The 15,552-nt window shown below is 43.1% G+C and overlaps 1 protein-coding gene across 1 annotated transcript in view; it reads right to left on the bottom strand.

Annotated features, from left to right (window-relative positions):
• GABRB3 (gamma-aminobutyric acid type A receptor subunit beta3) overlaps nt 1–15,332 on the bottom strand; it is a 153,953-nt gene extending 138,621 nt beyond the window's left edge. The window contains exon 1 of the mRNA XM_038760259.1: nt 15,305–15,332. The gene's annotated coding sequence lies outside the window, so the exon portion shown is untranslated. The remainder of the gene's footprint in view (nt 1–15,304) is intronic.
• Nucleotides 15,333–15,552: the final 220 nt, after the last annotated feature.

The raw sequence follows: 15,552 nt of genomic DNA, 5'->3' as shown, positions 1-15,552 counted from the left end.
TTAACAAATACCCTCATTATTATTATAGGAGCCTTTGGAGAAGAAGTTGTATCCAACACCTGTCTCCTAGACTGAAGATGAGTTATACCAAGACCCTCATTAGAGCAAGAGGGACCAAATATTCTGTCAAATTGCAGGGTTCCAAAGAAAAATGTGCTTTTAATTTAATGATAACTCCTTGGGCAAATTCACCATAAAGATGGGCCGAAGGATACAGCAGGAGGAAATAACCAGTTTGGTTTCCTTGACACAAGTTAAAGGTTTTGATTCTCCTATCTTCCTTTGATGGCAGATATTGAAGGCACGTCTCCTCCAAGAGGCCTTCCCTGACTAAGTCCTCCTTTCCTCTTCTCCCACTCCCTTCTTTATTGTTCTGATTTTCTACCTTTATTCATCCCTCCAAGCCCCATGGCAAGTAGGTACTTATCTGCAATTTATTTATTTACATTAATGTCTGCCTCCCCCTCTGGAATATAGGCTCATGTGAGCAGGGAATGTGTCTGTTTATTGTTATATTGTACTCTCCCAAGTGCTAAATTCAGTGCCTTACATACAGTAAGTGCTCAATAAATATGACTGACTGACATGCAGAAGAACTGATCATTAGTCTTTGCATAAAATGCACAGTCTAGTGGTAAGGGCCGGACTTGGGAATCAGAGGTCATGAGTTCTAATCCTGACTCCTCCACTTGTCTGCTGAGTGATCTTGGGAAAGTCACTTAACTTCTCTGTGCCTCAGTTACCTCATCTGTAAAAAAGGGGATTAAGACTGTGAGCCCCACGTGGGACAATCTGATTACCTTGTATCTACCCCATTGCTTTGTACAGTGCTTGGAACATAGTAAGCGCTTAACAAATACCATAAATATTATTATTATTATTATCCCAGCCCTCCACTAGCTTAGAGCCTTCTTGGGGAGACAGGTAGATACAAATGGTCAAATGTTCAGTAGACCAGTAGGAGAGGGAATTCATTAAGTAGGAAACACAGATCCAGCTGTTCCCTTGTAACGCATGCACCTGAGATAAAACGCTGTTGCAGAATTTGGAAACGGTCTTCCAGTGAGACCCACTGGCCGGTATGGAGCCCAGTGTAGTGTTGGAAGCAGTGATTGAACACGGGTGTGCAGGAACAAAGTACTGTGTCGCCTGAGTTTCTTTAAGGGTGAAGACTCTGAAGCAATAGCCAACTGCCAAGGTTCATGGGGTGGCAGTTGGCCTTCTGTTCCTCAGCCTGGACCGCTGTTGGCAGGGGCAGGTGCCACAGGACTGAGGAAGGCAAGGAGACGGTGTGCTTACCCCTCACTCTCCTGCAGCTTTAAAACACTCAATCACTCGTCCCCTCCTCCCTTACCTCACTCATCTCCTACTACAGCCCAGCCCACATGCTTCATTCCTCCAGCACCAACTTGCTCGCTGTGCCCCCATCTTGTCCATCTCACTGCCAACCCCTTTCCCACATCCTCCCTCTAGCCTGGAACCCCCTCCCACTCTGTATAAGTCCGACCACCACTCTCCCCACCTTCAAAGCTTTATTAAGGTAACAGCTCTTCCAAGGAGCCTCTCCCAACTAAGCTCTCTTTTCCCCTACTCCCCCTTCCTTCGGCATTGTCTATGCACTCGAATCTGTACTCCTCAAGCACTTGGTATTCATTCCACCCTGAACACCACAGCTCTTATGTACATTTATATTAATGTCTGTCTCCTCCTCTAGACTGTAAACTTGTTGTGGGCAGATAATGTCTACCAAAGCTTATATTTTACTGTCCCAAGTGCTCATTTACTATGGTGCTCTGCACGCAGCAAGTGCTCAATAAATATGACTTGACTGATCAAATGAATTGAGGAAGATACTGAACCATTTGGGACGAGAATGCCAGAATCCTTAAGGGGAGTCTCACTGGGCAAGGCCGAGAATCCCTGACTGTAATTGTAGCACAAGAGGCCATCATGCCATCATCACAACCTCAAGCAAAGCTTGGAGAGCTGGAGATGGGATGTTCAAAGGACAGGGAGGTGACCTCCTCTCCTGGCTCAGGAAACCAGAAGAGAAATCCAACTTCTTGAAGCCAGTTAGCCCATGAGGGATGAACATATAAACCAACCTGACAAGTTCCCAGTGGAATTGATGACCATCTTATGGCCCTTCACCTTAAACTGCCCAAGAACTATCATCACATGACCATCAGAGTGTATGCCCCATTGATCTATGCTGTTGATTAAACAAAAGCTGAATATAATGTTATCTTAGGTTCATTCCGACTCTGGTGTTTGACAGGACAACAACTCTAACCTTTGAAATGGGGTCATTGGCAAGGTGGGATTCCAAGGGCATCCTCTTTAGCTAGCATATAGAACAGGGATGGTTTCCACTAACTCATTGCTTTGCCAAATAAGGCAACATTGTACTACCCAGAATACAAGGCGTGAAAATGAATTGATTGCATTGTAATTAGTGAAACCACTAAGATGTCAGGTTTATCTGCTCTGAAACCTCCTGGAAGCTGAAGATCTCTGAAACAGTTACCACTTGTGTCAATCAAACTGACTGTCACAGAAACACCACCAGAAGAAGAACAGTGAAACACAAATAGATTAAACCAAATGATATCTCCTTCTTCAGGAGAAATCTGGTGAGCCTGTAACAGCTATTACGGAATATTAGCAGTGTTTGGGGGCCCTTAAATCTTTGTAATTAGCATCTGGAAGAGATTATGGAACATCTGGAAGAGATTTGGCTTCTCTATCAGGAAACAGTATAATTGGTTCAATACAGATAATCCGAAGATCCTAAAACCTTAGATTGGCAACCATTGCAAAGCTTTTAAAGTGATAAGAATTCCATGGAAAACAATGTCAGTTATTGGCAAACTGAGATTGAGATTGCTGTCCGAAGACCATTAGGAGGATGAAAAATATGAGTGGAAAGACAAAATACAATCCAGTACATCTAATAATGACTTCGTATTTGAGTGCTTACTGTGTGCAGAGCACTGTACTAAGTGCTTGGGAAGTACAATTCAGCAAGAAATAGAGATAACCCCTGCCCACAACAGGCTCACAGTGTAGAAGTGGGGAGACAGACATCAAAACAGTGGGGAGACAGACATCAAAACAAGTAAACAGGCATCAGTAGCATCATTATTAAAAAACAGAGTGATAGCTATATACACACACAATAAAAATAAATAGAATTATAATTATATGAACATATATACACAAGTGCTGTGGGGCAGGGAGGGAGGTAGAACAAAGGGAGCAAGTTGGGGCAATGGGGAGGGGTGGGGGAAGCAGAGGAAAAGGGGGTCATATCTATCCCAGGACTTAGAACAGTTCTTGGCACATAATAAGCACTCAACAAATAATAATAATAATAATAGTTATTATTATTATTATTATTATTATTATTATTATTATTATTCTACAAGCAGGATAAACACTTCGCAAACTCTTGACCCCTACTTGCTCACCAACTCCAGCAGGTAGATGCAGACAGGTGACAAATGAACAACGATCAGCTATGTTTGCTTCCACATTACGCTTCAAGTTCAAATATAAAAAACATTTTTTTTTTTTTACCAGAGTTTGCAAGTGAGGTTGATGTGAGCAATGCATAACTCACAACTCCTTCCGTATCATGCGCAAGCAAAGATTACTTTGGCTGTGCTATGGTATTTGCTATGCACAGTATTGGTACTGCCTTCATTTCTCCCTCTTGGAGTCATGATCTTTGGGAAGTCTTTGATCCTAGACAGTCAACCTCTATCTGTTTGATGGTCAGAGTCTATCTTCTATGGAGTCTATCTTCTACAGTTGCAGAGTGCTAGTTTTCACTGAGCTTTGACTTCACTGGTTCTTTAAGGTGTTTCTTCTGTTCTTCTTCTCTATCGTTACCCCACTTCAGCTCCCCACAGAGCAACTGTTTGAGTATTTTTCTTTTGTCTGTCTGCTCCCTGGCTTCTATTCTCTCCACTCCATAGAAACAGCTCTCTCTATGGTCACCAATAAGCTCTTCTTGCCAAATCCAATAGCCTCTACTCCATCCTAATCCTTCTCAACTGCTCACCTGCCTTTGACCCCAGTGAATCACCCTTTTCTCATGGAAACATTATCTAACTTTGGTTTCCGTGACTCTGTTCTCTCCTGGTTCTCCTTCTATCTCCCTGGCCACACATTCTCCGAAGTTCAGTTTGGACATGTTAACTTTGAGGGATTAACAGGATAACCACGTAGAGATATCCTGAAGGCGGGAGGAAATGAGAGACTGTAGAGAAGGGGAACGATCAGAGCTGGAGATGTAGATTTGTGAAACTTCTGCTCAGAGATGGCAGTTGAAGCAATGGGAGTGAATGAGTTCTCCAAGGGATTGGGTGTAGATAGAGACCGAGAACCAAGCCTTGAGGGAATCCCACAGTTAGGGGGTGGGAGGCAGAGGAGGAGCCCGTGAAAAAGACTGAGAGCAAGCAGAAATAAGAGAACTGGGAGAGGACGGTGTCATTTAAGCCAGTGTTGGATAATCTTTCCAGGAAATGGGATGGGTGACAGTGTCCAAGGCAGTTGAGAAGTCGAGAAGGATTAGGATGGCAGAGGCCATTGGATTTGGTAAAGAGGAGATCTAATTGGTGACTTTTGAGTGGACAATATCTGTGGAGTGAGGGGGGCAGAAACCAGATTGAAGGAAGCCAAGGAGAGAACTGATGGAAAGGAATTAGAAACAGTGGGTGTTCAGTCATTCATTCATGCCATCACACTTACTGAGCACTTACTGTGTGTAGAGCACTGTACTAAGCGCTTGGAAAGTATGATTGAGCAATAGAGATAATCCCAGGCCACACCACATTTATAGTCTAGAAGGCAGGAGACGGACATCAAAACAAGTAGACAGGCATCAATATAAATAAATAGAATTATAGATATACACACATCAGAACAAGTAAACAGGGATCGATATAAATAGAATTATAGATATGTACATATATATACACAAGTGCTGTGGGGCTGGGAGGGGGGATAGAGCAAGGGGAGCAATTCAGGGTGATGCGGAGGGGAGGAGGAGCTGAGAAAAAGGGGGGCTTAGTTTAGGAAGGAGGTGGTGAGCCTTCAGTAAGGCTTTGAAGGGGGAAATGTGATTGGCAGATTTGAAGAGGGAGCATATTCCAGGCCAAAGGTATGATGTGGGCCAGGGGTCATCGGAGTGACAGGTGAGAACGAAGCACAGTGAGAGGGTACTGACAACTCACTCAGAGTTCTGAGAGGAATGGTAGGAGGGAGATGGGGTTGATATCTGGAGAGAGCTGTAAGATCAAGAGAAGGGTATTTTTTAGCATAAGGGAGACACAAGCAGTGAGGAAAAAGCCATTGGAGAGCAAGAGGTTGAAGGTGGTGGTCAGGGAATAGACAAGCACTTTTACAAGGTGGGAAGGGATGGGGTCAGCAGCACAAGTGGAGGGGTGAATTTTGAGATGAGGCAGATTATTTCCTCTTGAAATACTGCTTGGGAAAGAAAAGAGAGTTGAAGAAAGAGCAGGTGGAGGGAGGGACTGGACAGGAGCAGGGGAGATTTTACGGAGATCACACCTGATGGTTTCAATGTCAGTTCTACCTTCACAACATCTATAGAATTCACCCTTGCCTCTCCAACCAAATGCAAGCCTCATATTCCACCACCTTGACTACTGAGTCAGTCTCCTCTTTGACTTTCCTGCCTCCTGTCTCTCCCCTCTCCAGTCCACACTTCACTCTGCTGCCCATATCATTTTTCTACAAAAGCGTATATCTCCTCCAAAACTTCCAATTGTCACCTTTCCATTTCTGCATTAAGTGGAAATTCCTTACCATTAGCTTTAAGGCACTCAATCAGCTATCTCTCTCCTACCATACCTCTCTGATTCATTCATTTCATTCAATCGTATTTATTGAGTGCTTACTGTGTGCAGAGCACTGTACTAAGTGCTTGGGAAGTATAAGTCAGCAACATATAGAGATGATCCCTACCCAAAAACAGGCTCATAGTCTAGAAGGGGAAGACAGACAACAAAACATGTAGACAGGTGTCAAAACTGTCAGAATAAATAGAATTATAGCTGTATGCACATCATTAATAAAATAGAGTAGTAAATATGTACAAGTAAAATAGAGTAATATATCTGTACAAATATATACAAGTGCTGTGGGGAGGGGAAGGAGGTAGGGCGGGGGGGATCGGGAGGAGGAGAGGAAAAAGGGGGCTCAGTCTAGGAAGGCCTCCTGGAGGAGATGAGCTCTCAGTAGTGCTTTGAAGGGAGGAAGAGAGCTAGTTTGGAGATGTGTGGAGGGAAGGCATTCCAGGCCAGGGGAAGGTCTCTTACTACAACCTGACATGACCACTTCACTACTCTAATGCTACTCACTGTACCTCACCGTACCTTGATCTGATCTTTTTTTTTGCTGCCAACCCTTGCCCACATCTCCCCTACAGCCTGGAGCTTCCTCCCCCTTTATATTGGGCAGACACCCACTTCCCATATCTTCAAAGCCTTACTCAAATCACATTTCTTCCAAGAAGGCTTCCCTGATTGTTTAGTCTGCCCTCACACCCCCTATTTGCTCTCCCTTTGACAATACCTGTGCATTTGTGTCTGCAGCCTGTAAGCACTTTGATTCCCCCCAAGCCCCCACACCACTAATGAACATATCAATCAATAATTTACTTTAATGCCTGTTTCCCCCTCTAGTACGTAAGCTCACTGTGGTCAAGGATCCTGTATACCTACTTTATCATACTGTATTCTTCCAACCAATGCAAATACAATACCCTGCATACTGCAAGCCCCCAATAATCCCATTGAATGATTGCTTGATAGATATGCTCCATCCAGCAGAGATGGGATGAGCATTGTCCTGATGGTTGGGGACTGACTGCATCTAGAATCTCATTATTTTTGGCCTGTTTTGCCATTGAAGTTAAGTACGACATGTAAATTATTCATATTAATACCTACATCCTCCTCTAGATTGTAAACTCTGTTGTGCTGTTTGCCTAAGCACTTAGTACAGTGTTCTGCACATAGTAAACACTCAATAAATACCACTGATTGATGTAAAGTGACATGCATAGAACTGTATGCTGAATCAGTGGAGAAGGAAGAGTAGATGGCAAGGCAAAGTTTTAACTTGGTAGGAGTAAAGAGTGCTAGCTTGACTGTAGCGGGAGAAAAGAAGAAATAATGAACGAGGAGCCAGGTGGTGAAGAATATTGGATCCAGTAGTTTAAAACTTTTGTTCTACAAAAAGAAGAAGAGTAACAGTTAGAGGTGTTTGAGGAAGGGAGTGATGTATTTGAAGTAGACTGAAGAGAGGATAAAGCTAGAAACAGGAAGATCAGTCAGGAGACTGATTCAGCAACCCAGCTGGAAGGAGATAAGAGGCTGAACTAGAGTGATGACCATAACTGTTGAATTTGTGGTCATATGTGTAGAGTGATAGGCACAAGTGCATTTCTTAGGGAAGATCCAAGAAATATTGTCAGAAAAACCTGGTCATACTTAGAGACAGACTGAATGTGTGAGGCATTGTATTGTACTCCTAAACATTTTGTGTAGTGATCTGCACACAGTAAGTGCTCGTTAAATACTACTAACTGATTGATCAATTAATTAATGGAACTCCTTAGCAAGGTGTAGGGTTTGAAAGGTGCAGGATGATATATCCAGAAATAGTTCTCAACCTGGAAGTAATAATAATAATAATGGCATTTATTAAGCACTTACTATGTGCAAAGCACTGTTCTAAGTGCTGGGGAGGTTACAAGGTGATCAGCTTGTCCCACGGGGGGCTCACAGTCTTAATCCCCATTTTACAGATGAGGTAACTGAGGCACAGAGAAGTTAAGTGACTTGTCCAAAGTCACACAGCTAACAATTGGCAGAGCGGGAATTTGAACCCATGACCTCTGACTCCAAAGCCCGTGCTCAAGCATTCCTTTAAAAATAAGTGTATGCTGTTTTGTGGCTTATAGTAATAATGATAGTATTTGTTAAGTGCTTACTTACCAAGCACTGTAGTAAATGCTGGGATAATAATAATAATGATGCTATTTGTTAAGCACTTACTATGTGCCAAGCACTGTTCTAAGCAATGGGGTAGATGCAAGGTAATCATGTTGTCCCACATAGGGCTCACAGTCTTATTCCCCATTTTACAGATGAGGTAACTGAGGCACAGAGAAGTGAAGGGACTTGCCCAAAGTCACACAGCTGACATTTATTCACATTCAGTCATATTTACTGAGCACTTACTGTGTACAGAGCACTATACTAAGCGCTTGGGAAGTACAAGTTGGCAACATATAGAGACGGTACCTGCCCAACAATGGGCTGACAGATGGTGGAGACAGGATTAGAACTCACGACCTCTGACTGGCAAGCCCGGACTCTTTCCACTAAGCCAAGCTGCTTCTTAGCATGATAGATAGTGGGATAAATACAATATAATAAAGCCCAACATGGGGCTCATAGTTTAAGTAAGAATAGTTATTGAATCCCATATTGCAGATGAGAGAATGGAGGCACAAAGATATTAAGTGACTTGCCCAAACTCACACAGCAGACAAGGGGCAGAGCTGGGAATAGAACACAGGTCCTCTGATGCCTAGTCAAAGGCTCTTTCCACTAGGCCATGCTGTGTCCATTTATCATTGTATTATATTCTCCCAAGCACTTAGTACAGTGCTTTGCACATATTAAGCACTCAATAAATACAATTGAATGAATGCTTCCTACACAGGGTTCTGTGAGGTGGGGGAGAGGAAATATTTAGGAAAACAAGACAGAACAGGGAACAATTATTACCTCTCTTCCAGTCAGCAAAGGCTTCAAGGAGCCACCATGGCACTTTAGTACATATCCATAAGTAATTTATTTTAGTATCTATCTCTTCACCTAGTCTGAACAGGGATCATGCCTAACTACTCCACTGCATCATCCTCTCCCAAGTGCTGAATACAGTGTTCTTCACCCAGGAAGTGCTCAATACATACAGTTGATTGACTGATTTTTAGAAGCTGTTTGAATGATGAGTGAGAGTTTAGCATTACCCTCCCAATTAGGGGAAGCATCTGTCATAGCTTGAGAGAAGGCTGATATAAAGAGGGCCTGGAGAGTCAAGGGAGAAGCAGAAGGATATACAGGTGGCAGGAAGGAAAAGGGCATTAGGGATAGGATCACATGTGGAGAAAGATTGAATGTGTGAGGTATTGTATTGTGGTCTCCCAAAAACTAACTTCTGCACAAAGTAGGTGCTCAGTAAATATCACTGATTGATTAATGGAGCTCCTTAGCAGAGTGTGGGGTTTGAAAGGTACAGGTTGGTAAGTGCCATTGCAGTAGGGGTGACTGCAGTTAGAAGGATCCCCTAGTGAAAAGCTGGGAAGCAGAGAGAGAAACATGACTCCAATGCCATTGATCCATTCATTCCTTCAATTGTATTTATTGAGCACTTACTGTGTGCACAGCACTGTACTAAGAACTTGGGAAATACAGAGGAAGAAGGGGGTGGATGGGCCACTAAGACAAGTGGGGAAAATGGTTGGACAACAATATTTAGGGGGACTGGAGGAGGTGAAGATGACTAGGGAGTCTAAAGAGGAATTGGGTTCCAAAGTTTAGTGTGAGATGACCAAGTTTTGGAAGGGATTACCCATTTCAAATATTAATCTCATCTCTGCCTCTTGCTTGCTGCGTGACCTTGGACAAGTCACTTACCTTCTCTGTGCCTCAGTTTCCTCATCTTTAAAAGAGATACATAACACCTATTCTCCATTTCCCTAGCGTGGCTCAGTGGAAAGAGCCCAGGCTTTGGAGTCAGAGGTCATGGGTTCAAATCCCAGCTCCACCAATTGTCAGCTGTGTGACTTTGGGCAAGTCACTTAACTTCTCTGTGCCTCAGTGACCTCATCTGTAAAATGGGGATTAAGACTGTGAGCCCCCCATGGGACAACCTGATCATCTTGTAACCTTCCCCAGCGCTTAGAACAGTGCTTTGCACCTAGTAAGTGCTTAATAAATGCCATTATTATCATTATTTTTATTAAGCTGTGATCCTCACGTGGTATAAGGACTTTGATCTGATTATCTAGCCCAGTGCTTAGCACAGTGCTTGGTACTTAGTGTTCTGCACATAGTAAACTCTTAATAAATACAATTGAATGCATGAATGCTTACCGAATTAGAGTTGTTTTTTGGGGTCTGAAGCAAGCCAAGTCAGATAGCAAGGGCCAAGAAGAACCCTAAAATTTTCCAATTTTAAAATATTTTTTTCAACCTCTGCTCGGGTCCAAAATAATTATGCATAAGTAAAAAAAATACAGCACAACGTTTCAGCTGCATACATTTTTCTTGCAAGGAAAAATCAATTTCAATTGACTTGAGAAGTAGCATTAAGAACTGGCCCAGCCTCAAGCGGTACAGCTGAGTCATTCTCCATTGATAGTAACTGGGCCTGAATCTCTGGACATTTAGAATTTGGCCTCAATGACACTGCATTGTTACTATCCAGTACATTGGAGACACACACTTTTGGGCCCAGCCATCATTCCTGACTGCAGAAAGTCAGCCGATTCTTTTAGAATGATGGACCAACTGCAGAACAAAAAAGAAAAGCTCCCTGAGGAAAAGGAATGCATTCCCTCTTTCCTTTCTGTTCAGCTTCCCTCTCTCCAGTTCATTGCAACTCTGGAGGGAGAGACAGAGAGATGAGAAAAGCAGTGTTTCTCGGCCAGAGGAGCTGGGCTCCATCATTGGACAACGAAGTGATTTTGTTCAATCTTTGGCCCAGTGTTTTCCTACATGGAGAAAAAGGAAATTGTCTTTTGGGTTGTCACCTGCAAGTAACACTCAGATTGGCTTGGAGATGGCCCCCCTGTGTTGCCCAGTTGGTGGTAATCATTCCAGGGAAGGATGGACTTCTCTGGCTCAGGGAGTCAACCTTCAGGAACTCCCGCATGGCTTCAGTGGGGTGAAAGAGGATCCCAAATGCAGCTACTTCAGTCCTCTGTGTTCCAAAAAGGTTGGATTAGGCAGCCAGCCAGACACAAGTGTCGGGATATGGGGCAGGAGGCATACTGCCTTTCACATCATCTAACATTATGAGGTGCTTCTGAGGTGATCAGCACAGGAGCGGTGATCACCATAGCAATAAGTGCTGAAGGTTTTCAAAGCTGGCCACTCCTGAGCTTCATAGTGCCCTCACTGTGACCCCCATATCTGAACAACATCCCCAAGAGGACAACAGGGACAGAGTCAAATGGTGGGGCACGATTGGCAGGACACTGGTTTGCAGATTCAACTCATCCTCTACTATTTCCCTAATCCCTAACCTATTTTAATGTCCATCGTCCCACCCTGTAGACGGCAAACTCTTGGTAGCCAGAGATCATGTCTACCAATTCTACTGTATAGTACTTACCCAAGTGCTTAGTACTCTCCTCTGACAACAGTTTGTGCCCAGTAAATAAGATAATAATAATAATAATGGTATTTGTTAAGCACTTACTATATGCCAGGCACTGTTCTAAGTGCTGGGGCAGATACAAGGTAATCAATTTGTCCCATGTAGGGCTTACAGTCTTAATCCCCATTTAACAGATGGGGCAACTGAGGCACAGAGAAGTTAAGTGACTTGCCTAAAGTCACACAGATGACAAGTGGTGGAGCCAGGATTAGAACCCATGACCTCTGACTCCCAAGCCCGTGCTCTTTCCACTAAACCATGCTGCATCTCCTCAACTGATTCTTGCTTCTCGCTGGTTCATTGATTGATTGCTTATGTATGTCCATGAAGACAGCCCCTCCTCCTTTACTCACTAAACATTCACTACCTCAGGAGCTAATCTATATACATGGCATCCACCACCACCTCCATGTGGATCACTCCCAAATCTACCTCTTTAGCCCTGACCTCTCAGTTCCTCTGCAATGTCACACTTTCTCCCTCCTCCAGGATATCTTTACAATCTTGTCCCTCCAGCAGTTCTCTCTCAATATGTCCAAAACCGAATTCTTCCCTCCCAAACTCTCCTCCACCTAACTTTCCCATCACACTTAGTAACATCACTATCCTCTCCAACTCTGAAACCCGCAAATTTGGCGTTTTCCTTAACTCTCTATTGATCCCCTTATTCAGTTTGTCTCCAAATTCTGTCAGTTTTGCCTCCACAACATTTTCAGGATCTGCCCCTTCTTTCCCTTTTGATTAACTGCCACGTTGGTCCAGGTTCTTGTTATAACCCAGCTTGACTTCTGCATCGATCTCCTCACAGGTTTCCCTGCCTTCACTCTCTCTCTCCCTTCTCCAGTCTGTACTTCACTCTGCTGCCCAGATCATTTTTTCTAAAATACCATTCAGGTCCTGTCTCCCCAGCTCCTCATAAACCTTCAGTGGTTTCCCATTCCTCTCCTCATCAAGAAGAAACTCACTGATCAAAGGGTTTAAACAGACATTCGATCACCCAATGGTGATCTTGGTATGTGCAGAGTGTTGTGTACTAAGTGCTTGTGAGAATACAAACAACAGAGTTGGGAGACACATTCCCTGTCCACAACAAGCTTACAGGCTGTAAGCCTAGATGGGTAGACATACATTTATATACATATATGAAATCTAATGTATAAATTAAAGATATACACATAAGTGCTGTGAAGTGGAAGGCGGAGTAAATACCAAATGCTCAAAGGTCACAGATTCAAATGCACTTAAATAAACTCTTCTCCTACTTAACCAGGCTCTTCTTCAACCCAGCTCAAACTCTTCATTCTCAACTCACCTACTCACTGTGCCTTGATCTCATCTCTTCCTCTACTAACCTCTAGACGGTAAGTTTGTCATGGGCAGGGAACATGTCTATCAACTTTGTTATATAGTACTCTCCCAAGTGCTTAGTACAGTGCCCTGCACATAGTAAGCACTCAGTAAACACCATCAACTGATTGATTGACCTCCTGCTCACAGTCTTCCCCAACCCTGGAGCGACTTCCCATTTCAAATCCAGCAACTCTCAAATTGACAGCTCTCTACATCATCAAAACCCTCCTGAAAATTAACCTCATCCTAGGGACCTTCTCCAGTTAATTTCAACTCTTCCCAGATTATAGGGAAGGACCGTGGCCTAATGGATAAAACACAGGCCTTGGAGTTAGAGGACCTGGGTTCTAAACCTGCCTCTGTCCCTTGCTTGCTGTGTGACCTTGGCCAAGTGACTTAACTTCTCTGGGCCTCAGTTCCCTCATCAACAAAATGGGGATGCAACAGCTGTTCTCCCTCCTACTTAGACTGTGAGCCCCATGTAGGACCTGATTATTTTGTATCTACCCTAGCGTTTAGTATTGTGCTTGGTACATAGTAAGAGCTTAACAAATGCCACAATTATAGATTCCCGATTCCACTTCAGCAGGTTTCTGCATCAATTATTTGTTTGAGAAGCAGCATGGCTTAGTGGAGAGAGCACGGGCTTGGGAGTCACAAGGACTAGGTTCTAATCCTGGCTCTGCCACATGTCCGCTGTGTGACCTTGGGCAAGTTGCTTCACTTCTCTGAGCTCCAGTTTCCTCATCTGTAAAATGGGGATTAAGAGTGTGAGCCCCATGTGGGATAGGGATTGTGTCCAACTGATTAAATTGTTTCTACCCCCATGCTTAGAACAGTGCTTGGCACATAGTAAGTGCTTTACAAGTACCATCATTATTATTATTTGTGTATACATAACCACCCGTGGCACTTATGTACATGTCTTACTATTACTTAAACACTACCTCCTAAACCTGTTCTCTTTCCCTTCTTCCTCCTAATGGCAAATTAATTTAGTGTCTGCCTTCCCAGCTAGACTTTAAGAGTCTTGAAGGCACAAATAGTGTCTATCAACTCTAATAATAGTAATTATGGTATTTGTTAAGCACTTACTATATGCCACACACTGTTCTAAGCACTGGGATAGATACAAGGTAATCAGGTTGTCCCACATGGGGCTCACAGTCTTAATCCCCATTTTACAGATGAGGTAACTGAGGCACAGTGAAGTTAAGCAGCTTGCCCAAGGTCACAGAACAGAAATGTGGCAGAGCTGGGATTTAGAACTCATGTCCTCTGATTCCCAAGCCCGTGCTCTTCCCACTAAGCCACACTGCTTCTTTATTGTATTGTAGTCTCCCAAGCACTTAGTGCAGTGCTTTGCACACAGTAATCACTTAATAAATACCAGGGGTTAATTGATTCATCATGTCTACTAATTCTTTTACATTCTCCCAAGCATTTAGTGCAGCTCTCTGCCCATAGTAGGTACTCATTAAATACTCTTGATTGACTGAATACCTTTTCCATTGCCCTGTTGGCTTCACTCCAGGATAATATGGACTCTTCTGTCCCAGGCATTTGGGGAAGTCTGCTAGTTAGGAGCAAGGGACTAATACATAAGTGTTCGAGATAAAAATAAATGTCCAAATCTCCACAATTCTTCTACCTCCAGAGGCTGAATGTACTTTCCTCCGCTATTAACCCATTGATTAATGATGGTACAGAGCCTCTGATGGCCACTGACCAAGCACCAGCATGGCTGCTCAGGTCTGCACAATGCCAAGAGGAATCAATGTGCAGCCTTTGCCAGGCTGTTCTTCATAGCAATGCCATTATTAAATCCTTCAGAATGTAGGTGCTGGACAGAAGGTACAGCCTGGCAAGATCCTTCTCTCATTTATGTTGATAATTTAGCTCTCATTGATGACCTCTACTCTGGAACACAGTTGGACATCATCGCAGACTTCTATACAGACTTTGATTTCCTCATTAACTTTGAGATGGCTGTAACTGTCCGTCAGTTTCCTGGGGCCCGGAAATGCTGCTGAGGAGACTGATATCTATGAACTACTTCTCAGAGTCAGCACCACTGTAGGGACTGCTGTGGGCTTGAGAAGTTCAGCTATTCCTACTATTAATAAGCTAAGGGCAAGAAGCAAAGGGGCCAATATTGTGGGGTGAAAATGAACATGAAGTAATTACTCAAATGCGGTGAGAAAATCAACTGCTAAGTCTCCTCAGATGCAGCTGCTAAGAGTTGAACCTAATTACAGGAAATTTTCCAACTAAAAGGGAGCCTAGAAACATCTGACAAATGTCAAAATTGATGAGTTGAACTAGGGTGATAATCAACCAGTGGTATTTCTTGAGCACTTACCTGTGTACAGAACCCTGTACTAAGCATGTTGTATTGCACATAGTAAGCAGATAATAAATTCCGTTTAAAAAAAAAACCTGTTGGTTAGCCAATATTGGTACTCACCTGGTGTCATAAATAGCATAAAGTTTTTTGTATCCTTCAACTGCAGTCCTGAAAGAAAAAAAATGAACAACTTAATATATTTTCTAATGATTCCAGAGTTTTGGTCCTTGTATAAAACTAAACTACATCATATCTTTAGAATTGTAAATTGTCCTTTTATAAAGTTGAGAGACCCAGACCACATTGTCTAAATAAAAAAAACTGAATTTGGAGTAGTGTTTTCTATAATGAACAGAGCTGCTGTTTCC

The sequence above is a fragment of the Tachyglossus aculeatus genome, chromosome 18, assembly GCF_015852505.1.
Source record: "Tachyglossus aculeatus isolate mTacAcu1 chromosome 18, mTacAcu1.pri, whole genome shotgun sequence".
Taxonomy (NCBI): domain Eukaryota; kingdom Metazoa; phylum Chordata; class Mammalia; order Monotremata; family Tachyglossidae; genus Tachyglossus; species Tachyglossus aculeatus.
This window is presented reverse-complemented; position numbering and strand designations above follow the sequence as displayed.